Source organism: Tupaia chinensis, unplaced genomic scaffold (genome assembly GCF_000334495.1).
Source record: "Tupaia chinensis unplaced genomic scaffold, TupChi_1.0 Scaffold000545_1, whole genome shotgun sequence".
Classification (NCBI taxonomy): domain Eukaryota; kingdom Metazoa; phylum Chordata; class Mammalia; order Scandentia; family Tupaiidae; genus Tupaia; species Tupaia belangeri.
The window spans coordinates 2,255,226-2,262,832 of NW_006160057.1; positions in this window are offsets into that span (position 1 = coordinate 2,255,226).

The window sequence follows — 7,607 nt, forward strand, 5'->3', positions numbered from 1 at the left end:
GCCCCGGGAACGGCAGCTGGCGCTTTCGGTCTGCCCCACAAGAGGTTAATCTGTTGGTGTTGCTGTTTCTTTGTGGCTTCCCCGGGACTCGGTATCCTCGGCTTTGCAAACTTGCCCTTTTCCCAGCCGCTTTCCAGGAGGCTGCGGAGACGAAGAGGAGCGGAAAGTTGGAAACCAGCGAGCATCGCAGGACGGTCCCTTCGGCCTCAGAGCAGTGCAGTTTGGGAGGCAGAAGATGAGGAGAAGGAGGGTTTTTCAGGCTGGGAGAAAACTTGACGAGGAAGCCAAGTTGTGATTTGCTTAGGCTTCCACCTGATTGATCGGCTTCAAAGCCAGTGGGGTCTCAGCCTTCCACTGCTTTGCGATGGCCTTTTGTTTGTCTGGGGCGGGGAGGAGGAGGGAGGATAATGAATAATGACTTTGCTTGGACCCCTCCCCTTTTAAAGACTCGCTGCCGCGTTTAGGCCCCAGGGAGCAGTGTCTTTTCAGGCCCTAAGTTCTCCCTCCACCTGGTCTCTGGTCATTTTCTCTCTCCAAGTTAGTAGCGCCCCAAATCTGAGGCAGGCCCTGTAGAGCAGAATTGGGGGTCTAGGAATCGCTCCCTATCACCTCTTGGGTGGCTCAGACCTCCCACAATTACCCACTTAAAACGCGTGCACATACATACACACACACACACACTTATGTGCACTCACCCCTCTATGCAGAGCAGAAATTAGTGCTGTAGAAGTGAAGGGGGTGAGGTTCTGAGAGCTCTTCAAGATTTGAGTCAAAAGGTGATTTTCTATTTATGAGGCCAGCGAGTTTAAGCAGTTCAGTCCCAGGGCAGTAATGTCAAAAAGCATTTGGATGACGACCAAGTGGAATAAATATCTTGTAAAATGGCATGTTTAATAGTAAAAATAGATTAATGGAGCCGTCAGGAGGTTGAATGGGACTAACGGAGAGGTTTGATTTCAGTTTAAAGGGACCGTTACAGAAAGCTGTACACACAACTTCTTCTAAGGCCATGGGGGAAGAAATCCACAAGTCAGGTTGAAATACGTTACTGACAGTAATGGGGCCTGTGCTGTGTAGACATACTGCTGTCGAAGTGCTGGCCTCCTTGACTGGTCTCAGTGTTCTCAGGCCTTTCCTTCTGGCCAGGTTTGAAGTCAGCTAAAGATCCAGCTGATGATAACAGGTGGCTCTTAAGATCCTGGACGCCCAAGTTCTAAAGCAAATCTGCAATGTAAACTAATCCTCCTTTCAAGGGAAAAGAATCAAAGCGCCAGTTATTTGTGGGCATTGGGGGAAAAAAAGGTATCCCTGTGACGGAAATGCAGTGTGTTTTCTTAAGGCAGTTTTTAAAGTTTACCTATGGATTCCATGAGAAAGAGGGGCTATGATCCACTCCCAGCCTCTGCCAGGCAGGGTGATGGGCGCCATGTGCCCGGGGTACATAGGGTGACCTCAAGACTCGAACCTGGGATTTCTCCACATGTTTGAGTGTGGCTGAGGGTTGTGTTGCAGCTATACCACTGTGGCGGGGCGGGCCAGGATGCAGTGTATCTTCCCATGCCAAACAGTGACCCCACCCCGAGTATCTTATCCGTATCAGGACCGTGCGACGCGGAGTGACGCAATGCACTTAGCAAAGAGAAAATGACAATGTTTGATAACCACTGCCAGGCAGGATACTGCGTATTTCACGTGCTCTATCGTTTAATTCTCACCATAGCCTATGAGCTAAGTACTATTATTAACCCCAGTTTGTGGTGGAGGAAACCAAGGCTCAGAGAGGTGAAGAAACCCAGCACAGAACCAAAAAGCCAGCTTAGTGCTCTAAGCCAGACCTGAGCGATAGCCTTGAAACGCCACTGTAACAGCTCCCAGATGTGGGAAGTCAAGTTAGAATGGAAAAGGGTTCAGGTATAGGCGGCAAAGAAGACGCAACAGCCAGTGCCTTGGAGAGTCACGAGGAACTCAGGAATTTACCGGGATTTCATTCCTTGATTCATTTATTTAGCAACTCTGTGTGTATTGATTTATTTGTTCGACTACTCCGACATTCATTACCTTAATAAAAGCTCACAGTCACTAAGCACTTTTATATGCCAGAGGCCTCTGAGTACTCATGATAAGACCATTTTGTCTTCATCTCAACTCTCCAGTAACTACTCTCATTCTCTCCTTTTTAGAGACGAGGAAGCACAGGCCCAGAGAGGTTAGCTAACTTCCGCAGGACCATAGGGCTAGTAAGTAGAGTACCAGCCCCCAGGACAGGTGTACGCCACTGCCACCGTGTAGCACAGTGGATCAGACTTTATGGAGATCCTGGTGGCATCCCACCTCTCAGGAGTCTGAGCAGAGCTGCAGGAAAACATTCATTAGGCCCAATTAAGCAGGAGTAAATAAATGCTATGTCATCGAGAGAGGTCACTGTGTGGAAGCTCAGGAAGGGTACGATCTGCTCTGAAGGTGTCCAGGAGACTCCTGCAAGGGTAGCTTCTGAGCTGACTCCAAATGAGAGGAAACACTGTCCGGGTGTAGACAGATACTGCCTTCAGCTGTGAGCAACAGCAGTCTGGACCACCAGTGACCGAACCTGGTGGGGACCTACTCGTGTCACACAACCATGGGCAAAGCCATCAGGAACTTCTACTCTGCACTGCCGCGGATTCCTTCTCCTCTGCCGTCCTTACAGTGTACACGTCTGGCCTTAGGTTTATCATTTCGTGGTAGGAAGGGGACTGCTATGTCTCCACGCCTCCTGTCTGCATTCCAGGAAAGAGAAAAAAGGATGGGTGAGGTGCAGAGAAAGAGCTTTTACCAGGTCAGCTCGTGGTATGGTGGTTAAGGCAGCTGGAGCCCACACGGCTGACAGTGCGGTTTGAGCCCAGGACCCAGCAGCTTGGGAAAACCTCGGGCATGTGTACATGTGTGTCCCAAGTCCTGAAAGAAAAGAGAAAAGGAGAAGGGATTCCAGTGTGACGATTCCCAATGAGGTGGGGGGGAAGCTTTATCAGTTTCTCTCTCAAACAAGTGCACATGCCCTCTGGCAAAAATTTTTTTAAGAAGAGTTTGTACAGGGAACCAGCATTTAGCGTAATGGCTATGTCGCTGGACTCCCACATAGTTGACCGCGGTTCGCGTCCCAGACCCAGTGGCTTAAAACTCACGCCGGGCGCGTGTGCGTGTGTGCCCAAGATCCCGAGAGGAGAATGGAGGAGAAGGGATTGCGGCCTGACCATCCCCTCTGGGGGGTGATTTCTCACTTTCTGTCTCTATGTCTCTCTGTCTGTCTGGTGAGCGCACACGCCCTATAGCAAAAACCTCTCTCAAAAAAAAAAAAAAAAAAAGAGCTTGTACCTAGAATGGCCTTAGTGACTTATTTAGGAAGGGACACTCCTCCAGGCGTTCTGTCCTTACATCATCGGCCAGAGCTGTGCCGTGTGGTGTTCCAAACATGCCAGGGAGGGGCAATCAAATATTTTTAGGTAGGCATATTGCTGCCGTGGACAAATCGTGGTTCAGTCTATAAGGCAGAAGTGAATGGAAGACTGGATGTTCAACAGTGAGCGGTACCCACTTCCAGCTGGGTCAGTGACACGGAGTTATTGAGGGGAGAGCTGGTTACCTCCTGGGAATAGTTGACTAAACAGCAAGTTATTTGTGGGTTCTCGTCGCCAGGACGCGAAAGAAAATCTCCCCATTACCCCTCACTTTAGCAAGTAGGGTGCGCGCTGCAGAGATGAGAAAGGGGGGGGAAGATATCCTGGTGAAGTAAAGCCATGTCCTGTGCCGTGTGTGTCCTGGGGAAGTGGAGGAGGAGTCAGGGAAGGTCGTGCAAGGCGACGATGCCCAATGTGGGTGGATGTAAAGAAGGCTCGCCTTAATCTGTAAGTGCTAGGGAGCCATGGCAGGTCTCTGAGGAGCGACTACTCTGAGTGTTTGGAAGTATGACTGAGACAGCTGTGTTAGCTGAGTTAGCTCCTTTGGAGAGGAATCACCCCTGTTAGGGTCCCTGGGCCCCCTGTGAGAGAGAAGGAGCGTGCAGTTGAGAAGGGGAGGGGAGGTTATGAACGAGCATCCCTGGCCTTATGCAGACCCATGAGCTGGGTTCTTTTTTGAAATAAAATGAATTCTGGAAAGTTGCAGACCAAGGGACAAGTTTTGTCGTGGGGAGGAAAAAAGAAGTCCACGTGCAACAGAGAAGTGAGGGATAATGGGGAGATTTTCTTTTGGGTCCTGCGACGAGAACCCACGATTAATCTGCTATTTAGGCAGCTATTACCAGGAGGTAACCCGCTCTCCTTTCTCAATACTCCATGTAACTGAAAAGAGCCGGAAAAGGGTATCCTCTACATGCCTTTTTCCTTGAACTTGGGGACGCCTGGGTCCCGCTGCAGTTCCATCCCTCGCCAGCAGAGTAACTTTGGCCATGGCCTTCACCTTCACTGTAAACCAAGGACGAGATACCAGAGGGCCTCAGAGGCCTTCCCACCTTTCGATTCCGGATCCTGGATTCCTCCAGCCAGGACTGGCAGCTCTAATGTCTTGGATCAATTTGTCAACCCTGTCACTTCAGGCTGTTCCTTACCTCTCTGAACCTCGGGCTCTTCATCTCTAAAATGGAGCTCATTCTAGTAGCCGCTGCGTGGGTCCTTGGGAGGCTAAGAAGAAATGTATTAGAGGGCTTAGCGCAGCACCTAACATGTGACTGGTACTCAGGAAATCCTCGCCACCATCGTCATCAGCACTGCCACCACCTCTAGGATATGGCTTTGTTGTATCCTTAAGGTGCCGAGTGATTAACACGTGTGGCCTTTGTCATGGAGTCCAAGACCATGTCCCCATCTCAGTGCCACTCTCCCCCCACCCCCCTTCATACACCCAGGCACGTGTTTTGTGGGAAGTCTGAGCAACTATTGAAATGGAAAGCTGCTTCCAGAATGTCACAGTGAGGCCCTGGCGCTGTGTCACGGTCAAATACAGACAGTGCGGTTCTGGGACGACGCTTGGCTGTGCACACCCCTTTGTAGACAATGAGGTGACATCATATTTAGTATTGACAAGGTAGTTTCATTTTTAACAGGGGGGAAAAATCCCTCCTGTTTCCCCTCCCCAACCCTTCTCTATGGCCCCCACCCTGCACTGAACAGGTTGTGATTTTAAGAACATCCACCCACAATCTGTTTCCTGTTCTTGTACTTGTAGTCATGCATTTCAGAGGGGTTGATTGGCAGTGACGTGTGTGTGTGTGTGTGTGTGTGTGTGTGTGTGTGTGTAACAGACCCCAAGGAGAAAAGCAGTCCTAATAACAGCATATCTGTCTCCTCCCAAACTTTAACAGAGTAGAGAACACCAGGGCCAGAACCCCTTCTCTGGCTGACAGCTCTCTTTACCACCTGGTGGACCATATACCTGTAAAAACCCACAATGCACCCCTCTCTTCTTCCTCTTTCTCCCTCCTCCCCTCCCCCTAAAACTAGAAACACTTAGCAGAGATTAAATCTTGTTACACCACGTTTCACCACAATCACATTTAACACATAGCAGTCTGCCGGGAATGAAATTCCTGTGCTACTGATTCTTGGGGGATCAACATTACAGAGTGTGACCCAGGCATGCACCTTGGTGGAAGAAGTTAGTAGGATAGTTTAGGGGTGCGCAGGCCTGGTTGGGGAGGGGAGAGTGGGAAGTCCAAGTTGGGTTTATCTTGCAGAAGGAAACCAGCAAACTCCTGGGATCCATTCACTCTGTGGTTCTGGGTGGGGAATAAATTTGTGTATCCCTGGAGCCTTAGAGAGAGGCCAGAATGAGTTAGCTCCTTTGGAGAGGAATCACCCCTGTTAGGGTCCCTGGGCCCCCTGTGAGAGAGAAGGAGCGTGCAGTTGAGAAGGGGAGGGGAGGTTATGAACGAGCATCCCTGGGCTACAGGTTCTCTTCGGCCTGCTCGGATGCCTGCAGCTGCAGCTGCTGGGCTCCAACATCTGCCGAAAACCAAGGCGGGACCAGAAGTCTGAATTAGGGAGGAGGTAGCAGCACGCATGCACGCACGCATGGGCGGTGCAGAGGTGACGGTTTAAACCAGCGTTGCAGAAAGACTTGTGAAAAACACTCCTCAGAGTACTCGACATTGGTGCCCCTGCAGCCATCCCACCCCCCACAGCCTTGTCCACTCAGCCTGGTGAGACTGAACAGATACAAGGCTCCCTACACACCCAGATGCTCAAGGTTCCCTGCACACCCAGATGCACAAGGCTCCCTACACACCCAGGTGCACAAGGCTCTCTACACACCCAGATGCACACAAGCGCAGTCTTTACCATCTTAGAAGAAGCGGCGTCCCACAGTCACATAGCTGCTGTGTGCCAGGCACCCTGCTCAACGCTCTCCCTTTGCCGTGCCATTTCGGCTGAGCAAGAGGAGTGCATTGAGAGAAGTGGTGGAATCTCACATTAACGATGATGTCGCCGTTACGTCACTGGGCTCCCACACGGCCGACCACTGTTGTTCAAGTTCCAGACCCAGATGGCTTGAAAATCACACTGGGTGCGCATGCGTGTGCCCAAGATCCTGAGAGGAGAATGGTGAAGGGATTGCAATGTGTCAACGGGGGTGATTTCTTGCTTTCCCCCTCACTGTCTCTGTTTCTCTCTCTCTTTCTCACCATCTCTGTATCTGTCTCTCTCTCTCTCTCTCTCTGGTGAGCACACATGCCCTAAGGCAAAAACCTCTAAAGATACATAAATAAATAAAGATAGAAACCAAGAATGGTCCTGTGGCCTAGTGATTATGGGAGCCAGATCCCACATGGCCCATCTCCCTTAAGCACTCCCCATACCTCATGGTTCAAGTCCCAGCCCCAGCAGCTTGAAAAGCATGCCAGGCACATGTGTGTTTGTATGTATATCTCAAATCTCAATGGGATGGAGAAAAGCAGAGGGAGAAAAGGATTGCAGTGTGATGTCCCCCATTTGGAAGTGCTTTCTCCTGCTGTCTCTCCGTCATGAGCACATGTAGACTCTGGCAATTTTTTTTTTTTTAAAGCAGGAGAAGGAAAAAATAAAAATAATAAAAATTAATAATAAAAAAAAGAACCAAAGCTCAGGGAGATTAAGTTCATGCTCAGCCTCACAGAGAGAAGGTATCAGAGTCAAGGTTGGAACTCAGGTTAGCCTGAGTCCAGGTCTGGTGGAAGTGTGTGAGTCTTCTGGAACTCAGCCCCCTATCAGCCTATAGGAGTGGGAGCAGGAATAGTTTTAGACTGTGCTTCAGGACAAGGTGATCGCTTTTCTGGTAAAGGGTCATGGAGCTGTGTGTGTTAAAGTCTAGCAAGACAGAGAAGAATTGTAAATCCATACCTTTTAGCTATAGTTTCCCCAAAGCCACCCTAAAAAAAAAATTTTTTTTTAAAAGTCCTTTTGAAAGCTTTTATCACACTTTAACACAACATTCTTGGGTATGGAGCTCTGTACCTTTCCCACCCTCTCCTCGCAGGGTCTGCAGAGAAGGAAGCCCAGCAGGCTGGAAGCTGCAAAGTTGGAGCCTGAGGAGAGTCTGGGTGCTCCTTTCAGGATGCTGAACAACCTCACCAGCCAATGGGGGAAGGGGGCGGAGGG